The sequence below is a fragment of the Toxorhynchites rutilus genome, chromosome 2, assembly GCF_029784135.1.
Source record: "Toxorhynchites rutilus septentrionalis strain SRP chromosome 2, ASM2978413v1, whole genome shotgun sequence".
In the NCBI taxonomy this organism is placed as follows: domain Eukaryota; kingdom Metazoa; phylum Arthropoda; class Insecta; order Diptera; family Culicidae; genus Toxorhynchites; species Toxorhynchites rutilus.
The window spans coordinates 341,703,155-341,719,914 of NC_073745.1; the positions used below are offsets into that span (position 1 = coordinate 341,703,155).

A 16,760-nucleotide genomic window follows, 5' to 3' on the forward strand; every position below is an offset into this window, starting at 1 on the left:
GGAGTAAATTTTTGTGAAATCACGTCGAAAAAGACGGATAAAAGTGATATTTCAATGTGGCATTTTCACTCCCCCACGTTCATAGAAACAAACGAAGTTTTATTAGTTTACGGTTATGAAGTTGAAGTTTCGAAGGCTCTCAGTGTCGGTGTGTATGTTGTGAGATAATAATCACCAATTAATCAAAATTTCACCGAAAAGGTTACTGCTTTCGAGAACTAAGCATACGACTGCTCTCCGGACCTTTTTACCACATGAATAATAGAAATAAGCCACGATATAATTGTCATCTGTTAAAAAACAACCATTTGAATGATTTCATGAGAATTTTGGCTCAAATTATTATACAACCGTAAGTACTTTCAACATTGTTTTGTTTCTTCCATATACATTTGCCAATACAGATACACTTCGCCTAGGGCTCCACCTTTATGTGTACCTCTCATTGGGGCAAGCTCTAGAATACGCGTGATCACAGTGAAAGTTGAAAAAAATTTCTCTGATGAAATATCCCCCGGCCAGAACGGGAATCGAACCCGAACACCCGGCATGATAATGTGAGATGCTAACCACTTGGCCACGGGTGCACTTATCTTTAGAAACTCATGTTTCCCAAAACTTTGTTTCTTGCAATGTTTTCCTACCTAATTGGCCAAATATTTTACAAAAAAGTGATTTTCAATGTTTTTTACTGAAATTAAAACAGACCGAAAAGTACAAATTTTTTTCGATACGGGTAATATGGACATTAGGGTGCCAATGTGCTCCCGTGGCCGAGTGGTTAGCGTCATAACTAACATGCCGGGTGTTCGGGTTCGATTCCCGTTCTGGTCGGGGGAATTTTTCGTCAAAGAAATTTCCTCCGTCTTGCACTGTGATCACGCGTATTCTAGAGCTTGCCACTCAGAATGCATTCAAGGCGTGTTATTTGGCATAGAAATCTCAACTAAGTACTAATAAAAATGACGCAAGTAATACTACGTTGCGAAGTTCCTCTAGGAACGTTAGTGCCATTGAAGAAGAAGAAGAAGGGTGCCAATGAATGTATGGGACAAAATCGCCCCTAAAATTTCAAAAAGTTACCCTTTACAAAATGTTTACCACATCAAAAAAAACACCCTATGCAACATATCAGCTCAATCGGATTTAAGGGAGAGTTGCGCAAAGAGGTCAAAGTTTGAGTTTTTTGAAAATCGAAAAATCACCCAAGGGGGGAGGAGAGGAAATCGGGGTTTTCGAAAATTTTGTTTGATGCCAAATTCCTTAAAATTGCATGAAACGTAGATCTCGACGTGTCATTGTCATCTCGAAAAAATTTTTTGTAAAAAATCGGCATTCTGGGAGTTAGTTTTTTATCGAAACGGTAAGAAACGAAAAGTATGGTTTTGGGTGCCAATAAGAAAAGTTATCTCTATTTTTAATTCGGAACTTGCTACGAAATGTTGATTTGCACGATAACCTTATGCAAAATATTAGCTCATTCGGACTTCATTTACTGGTGTCACAAACGTTAAAATTTGATTTTTTTGAAAACTGAAAAATCACCGGAAATCGGGGTGTTTTTTCGAGGTGGTGATCATTTTTTATGGGGTAACTTTTTGAAATTCGAGATGACCATTTTCATTGGCATCCTAATGGACATATAGTGGGGGGAAAATGGACAGGTTTGTAATATATGGAGCGTAGAGGTTTATCGATCGCAAGAGGAATAATTTTATTCAACCAAGATCTGAACTAATCCCGAATATCCGTTAAATGATGGAAAAATCGAATTAATCCACCTAGAAGTGATATCGTGCTTTTCATCAGTACGATATCGTGATATCGTTTCACCCCACCAGTACAATTATATCAATAATTCAAATTTTCCACTCAAAAATGAATTTACTTTTCCGTACATACCTAATATCGCTTCTCTGTTAACTCACAAATAGAAATATAACCATCAGCGAACTGAATTTTGATATTGATCCACTTAAAATGTTTAATATCGAAGCAGTCAAAATTACACCCACACGCGGAATCATGCATATTTTTCGGTATTTGTTTCCCTTTTCCACTTTTGATCACTGTTCATTGCCTTAGGGTGGCTTAAATATTATAGAATAACATGTAGAAGATAGATTAACAGAAATCTGAAATTCAAAATTAATCGTTCGATTAATACAAATAATCAAATATCTGCAATTTTGATTGAGTAATTTCATATCGATTAATGAAAAAACAAAATATAAATACATCGAATAATTATCACAGTAATCGCGATTAATGAAAAAGGAACCATTTTGTGTAAAATTTGTTCAACCGTCGATTGTGAGTTGTTTTTTTTTTATTTAAATCGTTTATTTTTACAGGCTCAGTTACATAGGTTTAAAGGAGCCGAACTCCTTACTGTATTGTTACTAGTATATAAACATTTTTCCTTAATTCTAATGTTAATAATATAGGAAACCGATTACTTGCGGTCGACTCGAGTTTAGAAGGGTGACATATTTTCTTCAGGAAAAGGAGGGGATATGAGGATATATTGACAATGATCACACTCACACTCTCAATCACACTCATCACACTCAATTCTTCAACCTATCTTATATCTAATATGTATTTACATTTCATCTTATTCTTAAGAAGGGATCCGATCTCTCACAAAGGAAAAGGAAAAGGAAAAACTAAGGGTGTAAGGACAATCACACACGAAGATCGATAGCTTTAAGGAATACATATATTTGGGACATGTAATCAAGGTCTAACCGAGCCAACACGTCTCTCACCGGCATCATGGGCTGCCTTCCTCGGGCCCGAAGGGTGACTACTAAATTCGATCTGGCGACAAGATACAGCTCGCACGACCAAACAACGTGCTCGATGTCGTGGTAACCTTGGCCACAAACACAAAGATTGTTGTCGGCAAGATTAATACGAAAGAGTAGCGCATCTAACGAACAGTGATTGGACATGAGTCGGGAGAAGGTGCGAATAAAGTCCCGACTCAAGTCCAGACTTTTGAACCATGGTTTGAGGCTAACCTTAGGGATAATCGAGTGGAGCCACCGGCCCTTTTGTGAGTTGTTGATATTCAATGTTAGCGTTTATTATATTTAATGAACATTTTACAGCAAAAAATGCAAATATGACAATTATATTGCAAGTGGTTTGTGCGGTGATTGGTATCAGGTTGTCTCGTTTCAAATACACAGGGTTTAGCAGCAGACCATATGCTTCCTATATTTGATCATAGCTTGCGTAATAAAACGAGGCGTAGCTAAAAATTTTAAATGCAAATGCACCGATTTTTCTAGAACATATATTATAATGCGCAAACAGTGAATGATTTTTGGCAAAATCGACAACATGTTCGTATTTTTTAACCTACTTAATAAAAAGTTTTTCCAATTTACTCATTTTATTGCATCAGCAATTTGCTATTTTGCATCCATAGATTTTTTGAACGCTCAAGATATCATCACTGAGCAGCTTACCCCTATGACCAACTAGCCCCGCCCTACCCTACTGGTTATGCCATAGACGTAGAATCTGTAGATACTGTAGATACAATACGCGAGCTAATTCATTTCATGGCATGTAAGGAAGGTTTACAGCCTGAAGAAAACCTCGACTGATAAGAAATTGGACCCAATGTCAATGTCCGCGTTAGCCGTAAATTCACATAGGAATTCTCGCCTCACCATATTCTCGATGACAGTCTGCTAATGGGATGGCTTCCGAGTCCAGGGGACTGAGTAAACCTAAGCATAATTATAGTCATCTTAAGGGGGTAATATAGTGTAGTGACATGGATTTTGGACGATTTTTCGAGCTCCGTAAAAATAAAACGAAAATTATTTTTACTATTCGTTATATCATTATTTGTTCATCTATCTTTTAACAATAGAACAAAAATAGAACGGTGAAAAAATATTCATAATTGAGGGGCTTAGAATGAAAGGGGTGTAAGTGATTTGATCGATTTCGCTACATCGACTCTCTCTTTTGGTCATAACTGGTCATAACAAATACATTCCCAGCTGTATTTGAAAATGTGGAAGATAAGTCAGAACCTCATCTATCGGATTGTATAGCAATCTTAAATTGGAACGTTTTTGCAGTTGAGTTTTTAACTAAATAAAATGTTGATGAAGAGAACTCGATCAAATCACCCCACCCCTTGCATTCTGAGCCCCTCAATTAGAATATTTACACGTTGATGAAGTGATAGGGTTGAAAAAAAGATGTGTCATGGCGTACACGATTCCAGATCTTCTGGTTATCTGGAACAGAAAAATCGAACAGATTCTAAATCAGTGAAGATGCTGCTATCGCATGAACCTCGGACAAGTAAAAACATCATTTTTGACAAAATGGCGGCCGTTTGAAAAACAAAATGCGGTTTAAAACGTTTTTTCTAACGTTTCCCGATTTTTTTTTAAATAATAGAATTTAAAAATTATCATTTTTCAGAGGTTCATGCAATAGAGATATGCAGGCAGATTGTATTCATAAAAAATTCGACATAAATCAGCTCAGTAGATCTTGCGATATCGTGTTCGCTAGATTGAAAAAGCTAGTTTCGAGAAAAACGCGTTTGAAGTTCATTGTTATGGCCGTAGCAGGTTAAATACCGCATCACTAAAATAGCTCTAACTCGGTAAAAAATGGGATTTTCGATAAGCCTTTTCTAGGGTATATTCTTGAATGTCTAAACTACAGAAATATGAAGAAAAAAATCCATTTTTTTCATATTTCTAGACTAGACTTCTTCTTCAATGGCACTAACGTTCCTAGAGGAACTTCGCCGTCTCAACGTAGTATTACTTGCGTCATTTTTATAAGTACTTAGTTAAGATTTCTATGCCAAATAACACGCCTTGAATGCATTCTGAGTGGCAAGCTCTAGAATACGCGTGATCACAGTGCAAGTCGGAGGAAATTTCTTTGACGAAAAATTCCCCCGACCAGAACGGGAATCGAACCCGAACACCCGGCATGTTAGTTATGACGCTAACCACTCGGCCACGGGTTCTAGACTAGAATACTGCCTTAAAAAATTATAAACTGGGTAAATTTCAAAATCCGCGTAGAGAAAAACAGAGAGTTATTAGTATAAAATGCAATCCATTTTCGTAAAATTGATTAACTGATTTTTTTTACATGCTACAATCATGATATCTGTTACTCTTTTTATTTGTCAACTATCAATCAGTGATACAATACAAATTTATTTCGTGAAAATTCACATCAATTAACATATTGAATTTTTACGTGGTTAATACGTACCGCGTAAAAAACCGCGTGAATTTCGAAATCCGCGTAAATCTCGAAATCAGCGTAAATTTCGAAATCCGCGTAAATTCCTAAAACCGCGTTAAAAATATCCGCGTAGAAAGCGACTTCAGTGTATTTGTAATTTTTTTATAAAACTGTTGTCGTACACGATTCAAAATAAATAATTGTATTTAATTTGTTAGCACAATTGTTCAGAATTAGTATCACTACATAAATGTAAAAATAACAAGTACCAATTTTACCGACCAGCTGCAACTCACCTAGAACCCGTTCAAATCGAGAATTTATCATGTATCATGTACATGTTATTATGTATCTGGAATAGAAAAATAAGAAATGTTAATTTAATACAAAATCGGAATGGTCATATAAAAAAATTACTGAATTCAATAATGAAGGTTATTCAATTATTTAAAAACACACAGGCAGTTAAAAAAGATTTCAATTTTTTTCTTCAATATCGGTGTAATACATACATATATCAGTGGTGGATCGCACCATTGAAGAAGATGGCGGTTCCTTCGGCTGAAGGAGGCCAGGAAGATAGCTCAGGATTTTTGGACATAAAATTTGGAATTAGGGAACACTTGCTCCTCTTTCGCGCTGTCGGTCGCGAACAATCAGAAATAAAGATAGGCTAGGGAGAGAATGCAAGATTGTGAGAGATGTAAAAGTTTCAAAATTCTAAGAGATTGTATCATTTCAAATATGTTTTTCCCTTTCCATATAGTGTTAAAATTCTTTATTATTTTCAACTTTTTTTTTAAAGTGGAGCAAATCCTTGTTAAATCAGTCGGCCGCTAACCCGACGCTCTCCGATTTTTTTTTGAAACATGTTATTTATGATGGAAACTACCTCAAATTATAATTTTCATTGGCATATGATTAATTTAAATTACGAATGTTTTTTGAAAAGGTTTTTTTCAAAAAATCGTAACTCAAAATCCAGATGTTTGATTGAAATATGTTTCCTGTCAAAATCAATGAACCATTTAGGAAAAATAACAATTTAAATACACTGTTTAAAAATCCTACTCAAAAATTAAATTTAATATTAAAAATTTCTATATCTCAAAACACTCACCCTTCGATTTTTTAATGTAAATTTTTATTTGAAAACAAAACTGTGACTTTTAATTTTAAAAATTAAATTTTTAATTTTGTTTTTGAGATTATCACAGTAGCCTTACAATAGGCGAAAAACATTGAGTGTATTTAGATTTGGAATTCAAATGGTCTGTACATGATTGACGACGAATAAATAAACAGTCTCATGTAAGGTAACTTCTCCGCATCAGACGATTCTTCCCTTTGTCCTTCAATGAACACGGAACTTATATCGAAAAACAATGTATATGCTTTCCAGAAAATTCATAGTTATAGAAAAGTTGATCGAATATATTATTATATTTTGTTCAGACAGAGTGGAACAAGTGCCGAAGAGTAAAACATAGTAACTATCAAACTTTTCACGATCGATTTCGAATTTTTCATTGACTGCAAGTATTCTTTTTCAAAATCACCCTAACCCGTTTCCCATTGAAACATATTTTTTAGAGAATTGAAAATTATACTTGATTCACTCTGACTGAACACGTTATTGAAAACTAGCTGACCCGGCAAACGTTGTTCTGTCATAAAAATGATTAAAAATATACGTTTGCTGTTTTCAAAACGGACGGCTAAATTCATTACTGCTGGATCCCGTTCATAAAGGAAGGAATTACACAATCGATTTTCTCAGGGCGTATTTTATCGACTAACCAAACTAAACATGTGCATATAATTGCCATTTGCCATTGTGAACTGTTTAATGTTGTAAAGAAGGCAATCAAAGACTTTATTTTTGTTTGAACAAACGTGATGACAATTGCAGAGGCTGTGTCGGCATTGCTCATGATAGCTTCTCGCAAGTGAATGTATTCTTCTTCACGTCGCTTCTGTTGATTGTGTCGTAGGAATCGCAGTCGTTCGCTTTCTACCTCTCTACCGTTCGCAAGTCATTCGACGTTCAGACGGCGAATGTTAGGAACTTCAGGAACGTTAGTCTGAGTTTCTCGGATATCATATTGTTAGGGAATCACCCAGTGTAGCTGTATCAATGCAGGAACGTCTTACCTCGGGCTCGTTGATGGTGAAAAGTGAAGTCGAGAGCCAACGGTTGCTAATCAACGGTTTATGCGGTGTTGGACTATTACACCGCCGTTATGCCGACACAGCTTAGCGTACGCCTGCGGTGATTAATGTTAAGGAGAACATATGTGCAAGTCGGTCGTATCTTTTATTGTGTATCGCACAGTTAGTTCCATTGAAAAAGAAGATGTGCGTCAAAGATGAATTCCAGATTATTGCTTCATCTTCGAATCACTATTTCTCGAGTCGCTGTGCAGTCCTCTGCTATGATTCCAGCAATGTCTTCAACAACATGCGCATTGGATCTACACACATGTTCTCTAGCTGTTTTTTTTTATCAGAATTGATGATTGGTTCTGACCTTGGAATCCGATCATGTATGATAAAGGGTGTGTCACATCAAATTGCATCACGGAAAAAACGCTGTAGAAATTCGCCCAGTAGATCGATCCTTTTGAAAATTTTAGACAGTAAAATAAAAACTATTAAACAACTTTTGGCATTTTTTTTTATTCATACTTCGAGCCCAAGCCCGTATGCTCGCACCTTCCTCTTTACCCCGTCCATAAGGTTCTGTACAACGTCAGGTTGTAGTTTTTTTTTAACAGACATCCATTTTCCCTTGAAGTCCGCCTCCGATTTGACATCTTTTGGGTTCTTCCGGAGGGCCTGCTTCATAATCGCCCAATATTTCTCTATTGGGCGAAGCTCCGGCGCGTTGGGCGGGTTCATTTTCTTTGGCACGAAGGGCACCCCGTTGGCTTCGTACCACTCCAACACGTCCTTTGAATAATGGCACGAAGCGAGATCCGGCCAGAAGATGGTCGGGCCCTTGTGCTGCTTCAATGGTGATAGTAAGCGCTTCTGTAGGCACTCCTTAAGGTAAACCTGCCCGATTACCGTGCCGGTCATCACGAAAGGAGCGCTCCGCTTTCCGCAAGAGCAGATCGCTTGCCACACCATGTACTTTTTGGCAAACTTGAATAGTTTCTGCTTGCGAATCTCCTACGGAACGCTGAATTTGTCGTCTGCGGAGAAGAACAACAGGCCCGGCAGCTGACGAAAGTCCGCTTTGACGTAGGTTTCTACGTCCATTACCAGGCAATGCGGCTTCGTCAGCATTTCGGTGTACAGCTTCCGGGCTCGCGTCTTCCCCACCATGTTTTGCCTTTCGTCGCGGTTAGGAGCCTTTTTTTTTTTTTTTTTTTATCTGTATTATAGTGATTTTCAACTCATTTGGCTGGTTCGTCACTTTTACTTCCATTTTTGGAAGAATGTCGGGAGTGAGAATTGAACTCGTGACCTTCAGCGTGAGAGGCATGGATGTTACCACTACGCCAGATCGCCTCCACAAGGTTAGGAGCCTTCTGAACCTTGTATGTACGCAGGCCCTCCCGCTGCTTGGTCCGCTGGACGAATGAACTTGACAAATTCAGCTTATTGGCGACATCCCGGACCGAACTTCTCGGATCACGTCTAAACTGCTTAACTACGCGCTTGTGATCTTTTTCACTGACGGAGCATCCATTTTTGCCGTTTTTCACCTTCCGGACGATGGTTAGGTTCTCGAAGTATCGTTTTAGTACTCTGTTGACCGTGGATTGGGCGATTCCCAGCATCTTACCGATGTCCCGATGTGACAACTCCGGATTCTCGAAATGAGTGCACAGGATTAATTCACGACGCTCTTTTTCGTTCGACGACATTTTTCCAAATTTACGAAAAATTGACAGTGAAGCATGGCCAACGTGATCTATACACTTTTATCTGATTATAAGCGAAAGCTGAAGATATAATTCCTAAAAATTAAATTTCTACAGCGTTTTTTCCGTGATGCAATTTGATGTGACACACCCTTTATGAAGAATTTCAATATTGAGAGTGACTTGTCCGTTAATACGTTGAGTCCCGAATTGTTCATGCTGCTCTTTCCATTAAGTCTGTATCATGAGTATTTTCACAATACTAGTGTCAGTCCCAGCTCCCAAAAAAAACTTATTGTATCAATAGGAAAAAGTTAGAAATTCGACTAGAAGATAATCACATTTTGTAACACATCCGAAAGCAAACCCTATATATTTTTATTTTCTTATTTTGTAACTGTCAGTTAGTCAGCGTTTTCCTATAAAAAGCTTTATCTGAATGGGTATGGTATTTCGAAAGTAAAATATACTGATATCACTCGTTGGCTGAAATACGTTCCTCCACGTGACCACCCCGATTTTTAGGAATATTTTACATGGATGATTATTTAGACTAAATTTTGTTAAGTAGTTACTAAGAAATGCAAAACGATTATTCTTGATAATTCAACTGTTTCAAATCAACAAACTGATTTAGTTTTAGAGGGAATTCTACAATTTAAAATCCACATTGACTGCGTACTGAATAAATGATATGATTTCATCATCGAATTGTTCAGTCATATTGCACCAAGTGTCAGAAAATAAAATTGGTCCAGTCAGAGTGAACCAAGTGCAAATAACATGTCGTAAAATTCTCTTAATTGATTTTAGAGAGCTTTTGTTGTAATTATTAAGTACAAGACCTTGTTAAAGAGTACCCATGAGCTGTAGAAAAACAATTGGGAAGAATGATTGAAAGCTACTAAAACTATACAGCTTCAAATTTTGAGTACGAAATCATAACTATGTTACTTAGTTCGGTCTGACTGAATACCGACCAATTGTGATTAGGTTTTTGGTTCGAGGATCGAGCATTGAACTTTGTCCGGAATACACATCGAAGGAAGCATTTTAACTTATCGTAACTTTCGGACTCGTTCAGTGCACTCACTCCACAAGCGTTAGGACAATTATTTGTTCAAACATTGATTCCAGAGTATCTCTATTTTAGTATTTGGAACGAAAGAAATCATCCAAAAATGTCTGTTGATTTCACTTAACCTGAACAGGTCTCGGAGGAAGCTCTAGCATACATCTTCAACATTGTAACAAACTATTTCCAACTTTGTTAAATTTCCTTAACTCACTGCTATGGCGGCTTCCAATGCAGCGGAAAGCGCAAATATGGGAGCGAAGATACAAAACCAGTTAAGACATTGTGGTTTCACTGCAACGCAATCAGTAATAAGTGCGTGTGCCTGGCCTTCGCCACGCTTGACCACTTCCCGCTTCATCCCGGAAGCCCCCGCGCGAGAGATACGGTGTCAGTTTCCAATCTAGGACACATGCCAAACTTGTTGCATAGTTCCCCGTTTACCTACCAGGCGGCTCGGGTTACCACTCACTCTCACTCTTACGATCACTGCGGTGGTGCATGTTGATAAACCTACAGCTGATAGCGGCCTTTGTGTGGAAAGCGCAGCTTGGGCAAACAAGGATTGCGGTTCGTGTTGCGGGATCACTAAGCTTCTCTCATCTGGTGGACAGCTGTTTACCTAGAAATGTGCCACAAGCTAGCGTCCAATGTCGGCTGTGATAAATAGTAATTAAGGCCGGTTATTCCACCGTTATGAATGCTGTGGTTTCGAGTGGTGGATCCACCCACTTGAAATGATGGCTCTTTGATAAAGTTGTCGCAGAAGTAACAGATGATTTCCAAAACAAACACCCGCAATCGATTGCACGATGAACCATATGACATCACTCAGAGACGCACACAGAAAAAAAATCACAGCTCACCAGAGCAGTGAGCAACAGATGATTTACGGCCGCAGACCAATCAATCAGCGCATTTAATTCCACACCATTGAGAGTTGATGAAACAAACTCGAGCTTAATCGCGGATGCTTTTTTGTCGTTACGTCCATCAGCTCCATCTGCTTGAAATCAATCCAAATCGAAGCCCGCGGTAGAAGGCGAACACAAAAAAAAAAAACGGTTCCGGACTGTGTTCGGACTGAAAAGCATCGAAATGTCAATCCGCGATAAATTATAGGCGTGCCACCGGATTCCGAATCAATAACAGGGATTTACGGTTCGCTCGGCCACAATTTAACGATTTGCTCGTTGAGACGACGGCCGATTCCCTTCCCCGATCTTGGTTTGGTGGACGAGGGAGAAAAAACGGAGGAGAACCCGGGAGACCCGCCTGATGATTTATGCGGTTGATATTCTTTTATTCCAATCCAATCCGATTGGATGACTCGAGAGGCATGAATGCAAATCATGATTGCTATTCACGATATTTGATGGCCACAAGTGCACTGGGGCTCCGCGCCCCGGAGGGTATTCCAGAAAGGGCTTGTGCTCGTGCTGATTCATTTTGCTTCGTTATCGGGTGTAGGGTTGCATCTTTGATCCGATATGTGCCCTCGGGGGATATTTTAAGGTCTATGATTGCCCCACTGGTCTCTCTCTTGCATTGATGACCATTCGATAACGAATGATGACGACGACGACGACGGAATGTGTTTGACGGATTGGGTCGTCGATGGACGAGAATTCCTCACAGCGCGGACCTCTATCCCGAAAGGCTTTATAGGCGTGCACTGGAGCGCAGATAAAATAGTCATCAATTTAAGAGCGCCAATCGAGCCCTGATACTGGTTCAATTACAACTTTTACATGTAGGTTAACATGGAGTTTACAGCGGGATGCAAGACAGCGTCATGGGTGGCCAGGAAGAGAATGAAACAAAAGAAGGAGACGTAGACGTAGACGTAGACGTAGAACTAACGTAGAATGAAGCGCACGTAAAATTTGTTGCTGCGGTGCATACAGTATAATAGTTGTTTTTTTTCCCACGTAAAAGTCCACAGAGACTGGTAAAACGTAAAAAAAGTTCTGCTGATTGGAAAAGTGTCGATTTAGAATCGTTTTATCTGTGATATATCCATAAAAGTGCAAAAATTAATTCCGAGTTTTTGCTAGAAGGCATACGTGCGCTTGACAATAAGACATCGATTAGTGTTTTAGTGGTGGTGTATACGTTATATCCCGCCATGGCAGAGAAACAAGTACGACTACGTAGTAACTCAGTCGTTAAATCGGATGCTGATATGACTGTTGCGGATCTGGCGAGTCTCATGCAATCTCAATTGAACAGCTACCAACAATCTACCAAGGAAGACTTCAAAAAATTGAGTGCTTCTCTCTCATCTCTAACATCACAACTCAGCAAATTTCGTGATAACATCACCACTGAAATGGAGAGACTCCGGGAGGAAAATAAACAAACGTTTACTACAATTTCATCCTCGATCGAGAAATCAAACAAAGATACATCGTTGGCAGTGGATAGATCGACACGCAGGAATGATCTTGTCATTAGTGGAATTCCGTTTGTGGATGGTGAGAATCTGCTGTCCTACTTCCACTCATGGTGTAGAACTTTTGGATACGTCGAGAGTTAGTTCCCGCTAGTAGACATTCGTCGGCTCTCGAAGGGAGCTTTGGCTGCGGGCAAAGTCTACATGATCCTGCTACAATTTGCTATAACCATACAGCGGAACGACTTTTACTCCCGGTATCTACGATCTCATTCATTGTCACTATCTGGGATAGGATTTTCAGTAAACAAACGAATCTACATAAATGAGAATTTGGGCCCTAGTATCAGAGCTTTACGATCCAAGGCGCTACATATGAAGAAGGAAGGAAAGCTGAGCGGAGTATTTACGCGAGGTGGAATCTTGCTCATAAAGAGAAACGGAGATGAGAAGGAGATTACTGTATCGTCAGACAGTGATTTAAGTGAATCAATTTAAACCCGTTCCTTACTAGTTTTTGCATTTCCTTTCTCTCCTATCCTCATATTCCATTCGCTCCCCTCCTAAAAGTCTGTTCGAGTTGCTGCTGATCCTGCCGATGCTGCTGATGCTGCTGATGCTGCTGATGCTGCTGATGCCGCCTATGCTGTTGCTGCTGTTGTTGAATGTGGATGGTACTTTTACCTGGATGCTGTGGATTCTGGAATATAAGCTCTACTGTTTACTGTATGCGTCACATTATTAGAAAAAAAAAAAAAAAAAAAAATGAATTATGTAATTAGTGTTTTCGAAAAAATGCTCATATATTATCCTCTCTTTATTGCTGTGTCCTTTCCTTATTTACGCAATGGCTAGTGATTCCAATTTTTACACCTCAACGAATTGGTGCGTTCCTGGGACCGTAATGAAATCCGCCTTATACAATGGAAAGCTTTCGATATGTTCTGTGAATAGTCAAAGTATTTGTGCTCGTAGGCTGTGCAAAATTGAAGAATTACGTCAGATCGTGGCAGTTAGTAATGTTGATATAATATGCGTGAGTGAAACATGGTTAAGCGAAAGTATCAATGACTCTATTGTAACTATCAATGGTTATAGTGTTGTTCGAAATGATCGTGTTGGACGAATAGGAGGTGGTGTATGTTTCTATTTAAAAAATGGTCTCGTCTTCAATGTTATTTCAAAATCTAATAATGACACAGGAGTGACTGGTACAGAGTTCATAACAATAGAGGTTATTGTACAAAATGAGAAACTAATGATTACAACTTTGTATAACCCTCCAGAAATGGACTGTTCTGATACAGTGGAAAATTTATTGTCTTCGTATGGTTTTACCTACAAGCATATTTTCTTCATGGGTGATTTTAACACTAACATGTTGAACACCAGTTCACCCAAAAGTGCTAGGCTTTGTAGTCTCATGGATACTCATTCCTTATATTGTGTAGGTAATGAACCTACGTTTTTTCATAGAAATGGAGCTTCGCAACTCGATTTATTCATCACAAATGAACCATCGAAAGTGTTGAGATTCGGTCAAATTGAAGTGCCGGTACTATCGAACCATGACTTAATTTTTGTGTCTCTCGATTTCGGTTTCATGCCAACTTCAAAGCCAATCAAATATCGTGATTACAAAGCCATACACATTGATTCATTGATAGATGTTTTTAATTCCTTTGATTGGAGTGCTTTTTATAGTGTTGATGACTCCAATCTGCAGCTTGAATTCTTAAATAATGTTTTAACTTATCTCCATGATAGATTTGTTCCCATCCGTACTTTTTCTTGTGATAAAAGGCACAATCCTTGGTTTAACCCAATAATAAGCAGAGCTATCATTAACCGTGATTTATTATACAAGAAATGGAAAAACAGTAACGACTTGAATGATCATCTAGCATTCAAAAGGGCTCGTAATCAGGTTAACAGGCTAATACGCACAGCAAAACAAGATTATTTTGCTTCCCGACTTGATCCAAAAATTTCACCGAAGGAATTGTGGAGAAATCTTAGGGAACTTGGTATTGGCCAATCAATTTCCCAAACAGCGATTAATTTTACAGCTGATGAAATCAACTTTAATTTCTGTAATAATTTTTCCGCTAATCATACTGCAATTTCTGGTTCAACAGATTCAAATGCACTTATTCATGATGCTTTTTATTTCGATAGAGTTAATCAAAATGATGTTATTAGCGCTATGTACTCCATTGATTCAAATGCTCTTGGAGTCGATATGTTACCGATAAAATTCTTGAAGGCGATCTGCCCTATTTTAATTGAGCCTATAACACATCTTTTTAATACGATTTTTACAACTAGCGTTTTCCCGGATACCTGGAAAAAATCAAAAGTTATACCAATCAAGAAAAAATCTGGATTAGACACAATGGAAAATTTGCGGCCCATTAGTATCCTTTGTGCTTTATCGAAAGTATTCGAGAAAATAGCCAGAATTAACATCTGTGGATACATAAACCGAAACAATATGTTGAATACGTTTCAATCTGGTTATCGCACAAAACATAGTACTAAAACAGCAATGCTCAAGATAATTGACGATATTGGGCTTGTACTAGATAGGGGTCGCCCGGTTGTACTAATTTTATTGGATTTCTCGAAAGCTTTCGACAGAATATCGCATGAAATTTTATGTCAGAAACTGAGATCTAATTTTGGGTTCTCCATTCATGCTTCTAATCTTATCAAATCGTATTTGAGTAATCGAATACAAGCTGTGTTTAGCGATGAAATTTTATCCCAGTTTCTTCCTGTATCATCTGGGGTTCCTCAAGGATCTATTCTGGGACCTATTTTGTTTTCTATGTATATTAATGACCTCCCAGAAGTAATAAAACATGGCAATATTCATCTTTTTGCTGACGATGTACAATTATATTTTGATTGTAATAGTGCCTCTGTTGTCCAAATATCTCAGAAAATTAATGATGATTTGAAGAGGGTCCTAGATTGGTCCACTAAAAATATGCTCACTTTAAATTTCACGAAAACGAATGCAGTTTTTATATCGAATAGTATTTCTCTTAATTATTTGAAACCATCTTTAATCTTAGACAACAACACAGTTGAATTCGTTGAAAATGCTACCAGTTTGGGTATTCGTATTCAATCAAATTTTGCATGGGATAAATATGTGTCTTTGCAATGTGGGAAAATTTATGCGTGTTTACGTTCATTATATACTTCTTCTTCATTCCTTACTACAGAGACCAAATTAAAACTGTTCAAAAGCCTTATTTTTCCGTATTTTATAGCATGCGATTTCATACTAGATGACGTGTCCAATGTTTCTTTTAATAAGTTAAAAGTAGCTTTGAATTCGTGTGTGCGCTATGTATTCAATTTGAACAGATTTTCCCATGTTTCCCACTTGCAGCATCGCCTAATAGGGTGTCCCCTGGTAAATTTTAGTAAACTACGTTGTTGCTTATTTTTGCACAGCCTTTCGAAAACAAAACAACCTGACTATCTTTACAGTAAGCTACAAATAATGCAAAGTAACAGATCTGTAAAATATATTTTCCCAAGACATCGTACGTCGAAGTACGGGAACTCATTTTTCGTTCGAGGTGTAGCTCATTGGAATTACTTACCTAGCAGTTTATCCAATATTAATTCTTTCACAGCATTTAAGAGAGGATGTATTGAGCATTTTAATTGATAGTTTTTTCACCTTTTAATTGTTAAAATTTTTAATAGTTTTTATAAATAGTGTTCACATGCGCTTGTTCTACCTTACGATTACCGATGTGACATTGAAAAGACTCAGGTCTTAAGTTACGCAATACAGAAATAAATAAATAAATAAATAAATAAATAAATAAGGAAGAGGAAAGTATGTTTTTCATGTTTTTAGCACTGTGAACGTATATGTATATGCGATCAAGCAAAAGCTTTCCTCACGGACTATGGACGCATATAATATAAGTTTGTTAATTATTGTCCAAAGAAATAAATTGAAATATATAATAAAAGAAATAACTTGAGCTTGGTTAGACTGTACACTTCGTACACTCTGTTCAACTTTTATAAGACCACCCTGATTCTATTTCGTTGCAACACAAACAGTTGAAATTTCAACAAGAAACATTCATACATTGTTGAATGCTTAGAATATTTAAAGTATATTTAACGTCAATTTCGT

At 37.8% G+C, this 16,760-nt stretch overlaps 1 protein-coding gene across 6 annotated transcripts in view; it reads right to left on the reverse strand.

The window, feature by feature from the left end:
• LOC129766116 (uncharacterized) overlaps positions 1-16,760 on the reverse strand; it is a 326,710-nt gene that overhangs the window by 101,681 nt on the left and 208,269 nt on the right. For 4 of the 6 annotated variants that reach the window (XM_055766575.1, XM_055766573.1, XM_055766577.1 and 1 more), the window contains one exon: positions 5,544-5,599. The exons of 1 other annotated variant lie outside the window; for it this stretch is intronic. The gene's annotated coding sequence lies outside the window, so the exon portion shown is untranslated. Of the gene's footprint in view, positions 1-5,516; positions 5,600-16,760 lie in introns of all 6 variants that reach the window. One more of the 6 variants, XM_055766578.1, reaches the window with a different exon arrangement.